Source organism: Euphorbia lathyris, chromosome 4 (genome assembly GCF_963576675.1).
Source record: "Euphorbia lathyris chromosome 4, ddEupLath1.1, whole genome shotgun sequence".
Taxonomy (NCBI): domain Eukaryota; kingdom Viridiplantae; phylum Streptophyta; class Magnoliopsida; order Malpighiales; family Euphorbiaceae; genus Euphorbia; species Euphorbia lathyris.
The window spans coordinates 28,649,154-28,659,286 of NC_088913.1; positions in this window are offsets into that span (position 1 = coordinate 28,649,154).

Below are 10,133 nucleotides of genomic sequence, written 5' to 3' on the forward strand. Positions count from 1 at the left end.
ATGACATTGCACGAACTCCCAGTATCAATCATCACTCTTTTCATCTCCCAGCCTTCCACCATCATAGTAACGACCACTGCATCCGCATGGGGAGAGATTTCAGGACCTACATCGGCAAATGGGCGATTTAACGATGCCCTGTCAAGAGCGGTGGTTTTTGCCTTTTTTAGCATTGGTTGATATCCAGGTCCGCCTGCTATGACATTAATGGTACCCTTTCCCTTCTTCTTTGAGTCTTCTCTGGATCTATCGCCATCTCCCTTCTTGCCATCATTTTGGATGAACCGATCCAATTTGCCTCTCTCAATGAGACGCTCAATTTCCCGAGCTAACTCCCAACACGCATCGGTGTCATTGCCATTTTTCCTGTGATATTTACAATAATTTTTAGGATTTTTACCAGTATTGGTGTACTCCCCCCTTTTGGTTCGGGGTATGAAATGCTCCGTTTGTGTTGACTGTTCTCGATCCACATAAGCACTTCACTTTTAGAAGCATTGAGAGGCGTGAAAGAGGTGACAAATGCCGATTTGTTCTTAGAACCTTTTCGCCGACCTCTAGAGGAGGAATCCTGGTGCTTGTCCTTTTCTCTATCTCGATGGCGAGAATCGCCTTCGTCCCTTCTAGGTGGAGATAGAGATTCGCGGCGAATGTCATCCACCTCCATAAAGTCCTTGCAGCGCTCTATTAGTTCTGTCATACTGGTAGGCTTCTTGCGAATTAGATCCTCCTGTAAACTTTTACAAGTGGTATTTTTTACCAGAGATTCCACTGCCATGGAGATATCTACATCCACAATTTGTATACACAATTTGTTGAAGGAGTTTATATAATCTCGGAGGGATTCATTCGCCTTCTGCTTTAATTCAAAGAGCTTCCTGGATTTGACTACTGGAGGGATACAGCCAGCGAATTTAGCACAAAACTCTCTGCTTAGTTGGTCCCAACTATCAATCGAGCCAGGAGGCAGTGATTGGAACCAGTCATAAGCGGGACCTCCTAACGTGGTGACAAACATTTTGCATAGCACTGGCTCGGTTGCACGATTGAGGCGAAGCAATATTCGGTATTTTCTGACATGTGCCTCCGGGTTGTCAGCACCTGTGTATATAGCGAGATTAGGTATTTTAAAATGCCTATCCGTCTCCTCTGCTTCAATCCAAGCCGTGAAGGGCGAATCCCGATTGGCGAATGGGTTATGCCTGGCATTCTCCTCATTCATGCGGAGCACCGCTGCTCGAACTCTATCGTCAAAATTCTCCGGATCCGCCCTTGGGCGACCCCTCCGTGGAGATCTACTTGGAGAAGATGACGAACTGGATCCCGAAGATGGATCCGAGGGTGATCGTTCGCCACGTCCGCCTCTGCCTCCATGCCCGTCTCCACCTCCACCTCCACCTCCTCCGCCTGGGGGAGCCTAACCGTTATCTCCTCCAGCACCTCCTGAATGAATATGCCCATCATTCCTCTGGTGTGGTGGTGGTGGTAGCCCACTTGGATGTGGTGTGTCTACTGGCCATTTACTCTGCCTACGTCCAGTAGATGGGGGTGACCTGCCTCTACGGGAGGATCTCGGCTCTCGGGGCGAAGGTGATTCAGACCGCCTACTTTTTTCCTTTCTACGCTTCTTATGCTTTCGCCCTTCCGATCCACCCAAGGAGAGGTTTGTCCGCGGTCGCCTTGGGATATCTGATCCGCCCAGATCAATCCTCTGGCTAGTGGATCCGCCCACCAGAGTTTGAGTGGTTCTTTGACTTCCTCCTGCGCCAGCAGGAAATAACTCTCGATTGATTGGTCGTTCTCCTAACGCCGTCGTGGTGGTGACCATGGATTCCGTATTATGGGCTTGGAGAAATGAAGAATTGTGGGCGTTTGGTCCTAGAGTCATCTAGGGCCAAGAAGATATTGTAGATGAAGGCGGCAAACTCCAAAACGGGGGAATGGTCATGAATGACCGTAGGCGATCACCTGTTTCAGGGCCAAACTTTTCCCCTATAGCTTCTGCACACATGTTGATGAATGCGTCCGGGGGCATACTACTTTTAGCTTGCGTTGGGGGAGCATTAGAATCAGTGCGACCAGCACTAGTTATTAGTGGTGTTTCAACCCCTGAGGTGAGGTTATGATCTCCATTTGTCATTTTTCTTCTAACCGTGAATGAAAACCCTTTATTTGTTTAAGGATTCCACCTTCACCGCACCAATTGATGACAAGTAGAGAAATTCCGATCAACTTCCGTCCCTGTGGGGGCATCGTTGGGTTCGACGGGGGGGAAGCTCCGATGCCAAAGTCAGTAAGGAAGAATAAGAGAGCAAACTGAATTGACAAAGGGCGTGAGAATGTGTGTACCTTGATAGCCTAAGGATGTAGGCTATATATAGCTAGGAAGTTGTAACCTTCGGCAACTAGAAAGTCTCCATTAATGTTCCATTAATGGCGGTTACAAGTTATCTTTAAACTGGCGGTTTAGCTAATTGATAGCTCATTAATGGCCTTTATGGCCGAGTTGGCTTTAGCTGTTACAGTGACGAATCAAGTGAATGAGGAGATTCGCCTTATAGGTTCGCCAGCGGATCTCTTTGAGCGGGATCATGGAGATCCGTCAGCCGGATCTCCTTTGGGGATTAATATGCGGCGTTCTCTAGGTGAATATCCCTTTCGGTTCTTAGGATAATATCTCAATGTTATCAGGTAATTACTGTATCTTTGTCCTATTCCTATAATTAATTATGTTTGGATGTGATTCAGTAAAATGAAAAGCTAAGTTGGGTTTATTTATAGGATGAGTTATATTTAGTCTGGACTTTAGTAGGTAATGTAGTTGACTGACTAGTGATTAGGGGAATTATTTATCTGGGTTAGTTTACCTTTACATACATCTAAGTTCCAACATGAATCGGAGTTGTCAAATGTAGTTGAGGTTGTGATGTTCTATTTTGAAAATATGTTATGTCTTATTAAAGTAATTAACAATTGAGTATATGTTATCAATCTTCAAGGGCTTGATATTAGCTTAGTAGATGGCCAAACCATCTAATTCAATGGCAGCTTATTATGTATTTTGATGGCTACTTATTGAAAATTTTGGGCTGATTATGTTTGGTTGGAAAATGGTAGCATTGAAGATGAATTTAGTTCGTTTTGAAGTCCAAATGGCTTGAAGCATTCCTTGTAAATTTGAAGCATATATCCCGCATTACAAAAATATTATTGGGGTCGAACTCTATAAACTCTCCAATGAAATTCTCTATTTGTTTAGCTATGCTTTCCGACAACGCAACTATAGGAAGGTTATGGATTTGGGCCCAAATCAAGGAAATTAAGCAAACTTTTTTAGGATTCGTCCTGGACTTCCACTGAACCATAATTAGAATAGTATTGTTAAAGGACCGCAGCCCACCAGCAAGAACCCTAATTTTTGTCAACAATATGAAAAAATTCAAAGGAAAAGAGATGTGGAACAACCTCTTGTATCGTGCCTAGACCTCCATAACATGGTCATGCGATTCTTCATCGTGAGAAAATTAACCATTCTATTTGTAACAAATCTACTAATAAAACAGAGACCATTGTCGAAAGATGAAATTAACCATTTTATTTGTAACAAATCTACTAATAAAACAGAGACCATTGTCGAAAATCACATCTTTGATTACCATTGTCGTAAATCTGATGTAGATAAAATCGAAAATGAAAGTTTATCTTAAACCAACAAAGAGTGCAATCTTCCCAAACTAAACTTAAAGGATTAGTAATCTCAAAGTTGGATAAACCCAAAATTTTCAAGGAGGCTAATTGTTTGAATATGATAAAGTTGTGTTTCATTACAAATTAAGGAGCATATATACTCCTTCCTAATTTAAGTTAAAAGACCAAAATGCCTCATTAGGGCTATAAGTATAGGCATAAGTAATAGGGGTAAGATAGGAAAGGCGACAAACGCGACAAATGTCGGGAATTGCATAAAAGTGTTGTATCACGAGATTCCAAACAAAATGCAGAGTTTCAATGGGATGTAGGGTTTTGAAATGCATAAACTAAACTATTTTCATTTGAATTTGACATATACATCTTATATACATAATCTTACACATGTGATATGATATTGTAATGAAATTGAAATGTAGGTAAAACTCTGATATATGCAGAGTTTCTATTGATTATTGTCTGATATATACAGAGTTTCTCTGAATTGTTGTAAAAAATGAAAAGAAGGGAAGAAGGAGAAGACGTTATCGTTGCTATAGTTTCTGGAAGAGATGAGAAAGAGAAAGATTATGATATTTTTTGTCCAAATCAAGTGAAAGTTTATATTGGTAAGAAGTGTGAGAACTATACTCGATATGTAATTGAGCTTTCAAAAAGGCGGAGATTTGTAATTAACCCTATAAAACAGTATAATCTTAAATCGAATGTTTACCCGATAGTGCAATTTCAAGAATCATTAACAAAAGATGAATTTTTTTAATGTACAATTTCATAGTTTGACTACCATTCCACCTCCATCGTTTTGACTAGGGGTGTTAGTGAGCTAGGATAATTTGGAACTATTCGAGCTCGAGCTCAAGATCGGCTCAACATATCAATGAGCAAGCTTGAACTTATTTAAGTTCTCGACTTGAAAGCCCATCTTAATTGAACGTTTATCAGATAGTGCAATTTCAAGTATCATTAATAAAAGATGAGCTTTTTTCATGTACAATTTCATAATTTGGCTACCCTTCCACCTCTATCGTTTTAGCTACGGGTGTTAGTGAGCTAGGGTAACTTACAAATTGTTCGAGCTCGACTCAAGATGACTCCGCTCAAGCTTAAGATTTGCTCAAGACGTCAATGAGCCAAGATTGAACTTATTTAAGCTCTCGTGAACATGCTCGATTTGTCAGTTTATATTCTTCACTCACTAGTAGCAGCTACTATTCTTGGAGCTCGGTCATGCCACGTGATTGTTTTTTTTACTAATCTTTTAAACTCACTTTGAATATGTTATAAGGATTTTGAGTTTTGTCTCTTATATTACTTATTCTATGTATGTATTATAAATCTAATTGAAGCTCGATAAAAGCTCGTCTTGGTCAAAATTCGACTCGAAATGGCTCGGCTTGAGACATTAACGTGCCAATATGGAGTCTATATATGCTCGATCTCGGTTTGGCTCGTTAACATCTTTTGTTAATGAAAAGAAACCCCAGCTTTCATTAATGGAATTTGAAATTGCACTATTCAATAAATGTTACACTTAAGGTTGCATTATTTTATACATGAAGACAAATCCACTTTGCCTACGGATGGCAATGGGAATCGAACAACATGTGGTAATGTCAATCTCATATTCTTATCCGTTTATTTTTTGAATTACATGTTTTGTCCCAATACTCTAATTAGTATACTTTTTAAATCTTATACATGTCGCATTTAAGCATCTCTAAGAACTCTTAGTACACTTTCTAAAAATAATATAAATAATTGACTCTTAGTGATTTAAGAGTGACTATTACATATCATCTCCAATAATACTCCTCATATTCACTCCTTATTTGTTATTTTATTATTAAAATTATTAATTATTGTTATATTTACAAATAGTGAGATGAGAGAGGCTCCTCAGTAATAAATTATTAATAAAAAATGAAATAAGAATGCACTAAGTGTGAAGATATACTCGCTATTGATAGAGATGACGGAGAAGTTCCAGGTGATTTGAGAAGCCATTGAGAGGTTATTTATTGGAGCTGATTTTAACTCTCACTCCTCAAATTTGAACTTAAGAGTCAAACTAAGAGGATGTTGGAGATTGTGGTGAAGCTCTTAGCCTGTTGGTTGAGAGCTTGCTTATGACCCTAGAGGTCATGGGTTTGAATCACATGGGGTGGGGTGGGGTGGGTTGAGGGTTTTTCTTTGTTTTTAATGTAATTTTCCTTTGTTTAATGTAAGTGCATTGTTTATAAACATTCTAAATTATTCAAATTATCACGAAATTAAAACACACTTAAAATAAATAGTTCATTTTAATACAAATAATAATTTTAATTTTGATATATGGAGGTAACGAGTAGTGGAAACCCATAAGAGTTATCGCATACTAGTCACGAGTAATTTTTTGGATTTTATACTCTCTCCAAATCTTTTTATACAGGGTTCGAGTAATCTCATTAGGATCGGATAGTATCGTATTTTGTGGATGCCTTTACCCTTTAACATTCCTAGCTCTACTAGCGGAGCCAATCCAAAGGCCCGGGGCTCAAGCCACCTACTATACCCCTGAATAATAGTGGTTCCGGCCCTTATAGTCTTCGTAGTATTGGTTTATATTTTCAATTTTTAATGTTATTTAAATATTTTAAAATGATTGAATTTGTTTAAGATGTGTGTTTACTTTTATTTTATAAAGTTTATGTGAACTTTATCTTATAAAAAATTATGTAATTATATTACCCGTATTTTATAACACTTTTTAACTCATTTTTACTATATCTTTTTTTCATAAAAAAATAAATTTTCACTTCTGAAACTCAAAATAACTTAATTTCTGAATTAAATTTTAAATTATAACAATTATAAAAAAATATACTTAAAAATAAAATAAAAATATTAAAATGTTATAATTTTTTTTGAACAAAAAATGTTATAATTTTTAAAAAATTAAATATAGACACTCTTATTTTTACGTTGGACACTAATTGTTTAGCCAACACCCCAAAACTATTTAGTTGTACTATGGTGAAAGCTAAATTTTTTTTCTCCAGCCTTAATGAAATGGATTTTTGGCGCAGTAACACTGCCTAGCTCTCCACTAATAAGTAGGGCTGTAAATGAGCCGAGCCGCTCATGAGCAGCTCGACGTTCGGCTCGATAAAAGCTCGGCTCGGCTCGATTTGTAAACGAATCGTTCATGAACACGATTTTCAGGCTCGGTTTATAAACGAGCCGAGCTTGAACAGACCAAAGCTCGGCTCGAAAGCTCGCGAGCAAGCTCGATTAGATGCTCGTGAACAAGCTCGTGAATAATATAAATTATATTTAAATACAATGAAAATGATAATTTAAATATAATAAAAATTAGAGGAAATTACATAGGAAGTCAGATTTCAATTTTATTTTACAATTAACTATGCTCTATTTTTTAATATTATCATAAGTATTTATTTTAATTGGATAAAATCAGATTTTATTCAAATATTTTTAAATTTGTTAAATTAGCAGTTATCTGACATTAGAACTCAACTTTCAATTTCAAAATCGGAAAAAAAGAAAAAATGCAAAACAAATAGGAATTGCAACATATCTTTTTGTTGAAGTCATTCTCCAATTAGCAAAAAGTGAATTGTCTTCCTGGAAAATCCATGTTATTTTTCTGAAAATCATTAGATTCTGGGTGGAAAAAAATGAAAGAAATAATAAAAAATATGGATACATGCAGTTATTTGTTTGAAAATATTTTTAAAAAGATAAAATTAACTGACAGTGACAAAAAATAATATGATTTTACTCGTGTTTGACAAATTTAGAAATAGTTTACTTATAGTTAGATATTTGTATTTAATTATCCCAAATGTGAGAGTCATGTAACTAACCCTAAAAATTATAACTTAACGCCCATATAGAATTAATTAGAAACATCAGCCTTGGCCCATAATAATTAGAAAGATAGGCCCATAATAATTAGAAAGATAGGGTTCAATTTTCATTCCATCTCTACTCTATGCTGCCGCCTCCCCTTCTTTTCCTCTTATCTAAAGACTAAACCCCAGCCAGCCACCTCTTCCTCTTCTCTTTCTTCTTCACGAATCACAGTTCGTATCGCAATCGCTTTTCGTCGGACCGTCTTCTTAATACTCCGTCCACCATTCTCTGTATCTCGTTCTCCATCTCTAATTTCACAGTCACACTCTGTGTGTTGTCGTTCTCTTGCCGACTAACTCCGCGATCTCTATTTCCGCCGGATTGTACCCTCCGATTCAGTGCTCTTCTCTCATCTCAGTTCTCCATTTATCGGTGAGATATTTCTCTTACTTGTTTTATTTTTTCAATGATTATGGATTGACATTATTTTTTCTTCATTTAAACTATCATTACCGTTGATTAATTTGATATTTTTTAAGGTTATATTAAGGCTCGAGTTGTTGCTGTTCCAATTTTTTATGTTTATGCGCATCATTTGTTTATGTTTATGTTTAAGGCTTGAGTTGTTGCTGTTCCAATAATTAATGCTCATCATCTGTTTATGTTTTTGTTTAGAGAAAAATATTTGTTTATGTTGCAATCGGGATCTAGAAGAAAAATGGGATGGAAAGAGAGGATTCATGAAGCCTAAAGACTTTTTCATCTATTTATTGTTTTAAAACATAGTTTGCTAATTTAGTCACTTTTAAGTATTTATTTTCTGCTGAATTTGTACTGAATTTGATATTATTTTGTACTGAATTTTCTATTTATTGTACTGATTTTGATATTATTTTGTTCATGAACACCATAAACGAGCTCGTTCGTGAGCAAAACAAATGAGCTGCTCGCGAGCAAGCTCGTGAACAGCTCGTTCGTGAGCAAGCTTGCGAGCAAGCTCGCGAGCTTGATAAACGAGCTCGGCTCGTGAGCAGCTCATGAACAATCGAGCTGCTAAACGAGCCGAGCTCGAACAGAAATTTGAGCTTGAACCGAGCTCGATAAGAAACTACCGAGCCGAGCTCGAGCAGGCCAAAGCTCGGCTCGGCTCGTTTACAACCCTACTAATAAGCATTGGATTAAATTTATACTATAATATAGGGTGCATATAGTCGGTTAATCAGTCCATTAACAAAAACCATTAATCAATCCATTTAATTCGGTTAACCATATTTCAGTTAGCTTATTACTTCGGTCGGTTAACCTATGATCCGGAATATGATTTAGGCCCAAAAAGCAGGGCCCATGAAGCCATCTATAAATACTCACGATAAGGAGAAGAGGGGGATCTGATCTTTCCGGCTCACTCTTAACTACACTATCGGGTAACCCCAGCTCTCTTCGAATAGTTCCTTAGATAAGTCTCTTTAGATATCTAACTGTTTTGATCGTTGGAATATCCACAGGGACCGCTCCCCGTACAGGGACGATAACCAGGAGACGCGAGGACACTCAAAGGCTAATTGAATCACTGTAGCACATTCCCTAATTATTTGGTGCGGTGAGCGTGGACTACAAGTGATTTTTCAAACTGTTCAGCAAGATGCAGACACCAACTGAGCTCACACCTGCCGGAGTATTGAGCGCAGCAACGACCAGTTCTATGATCGGCGAAGCACGTCCTGCGTTGTTTACCCCAATTTCTCCTAGGAACCTGGCCCCACTGATGGAGGAAGTGGATCCCGAAGAGGAAGGAGCGTACAACACGGCACAACTCCTCAGTGCCATACGGGGTTTTCAGACGACCCAGGCCATTCACACAGCGGGTTAGATGAAAGTTATGGAGCAGCAACAAAACCTGCAGGAGGAGAATGCTAAGATCTAGCAATATCTCAAGGAGGCCGCAATGCCACCGCAAGCGAGCCCCATCGCGAGCAGATCAGTGGTCCCAGAGGCGATCCCTGAAAGGCAGCCCGAGCCCGTCACGACTGCGCTGGGAGCTAGGGGTGCGGCATCAGGAGTTCCGGCGGCCATTAGCGACGAGGACCTAATAGAATAGAAAATTCAGAGATTTCTGGACAAAAGGGCGCTCGGAGGGGTAATGGGGGGAAGCATCACCTCCAGCAAAACTCCGCTGGTGCACAGGATTATTGAAACAAAGTTCCCACGCGACTGGAAGGCCCCGCGACTATCCCAATATTCGGGAATCGAGGACCCGAACGCCACGTAGCTTCCTTTATGAGCACCATCAACCTCTACTCCAAAGACGAAGACATCATGTGCAAAGTTTTCCCCACTACACTTTCCGCGAGTGCACAGGAGTGGTATCGAGGACTGGCCCCCGAGTCCATCGACTCCTTTGATTTGTTAAAGGATCTAGGTACGAAAGATCAGCTCGGACCTCAACGGGCTCAAACAGCGGACAACCGAGCCACTGCGCAATTTCCTTTCCAGGTTCCACCATATGGCCTCTCAGGTCAAGGGCCTCAACCTAAAGGTAGCTCACGATGCCCTAGCGAAAGGAACCTCAT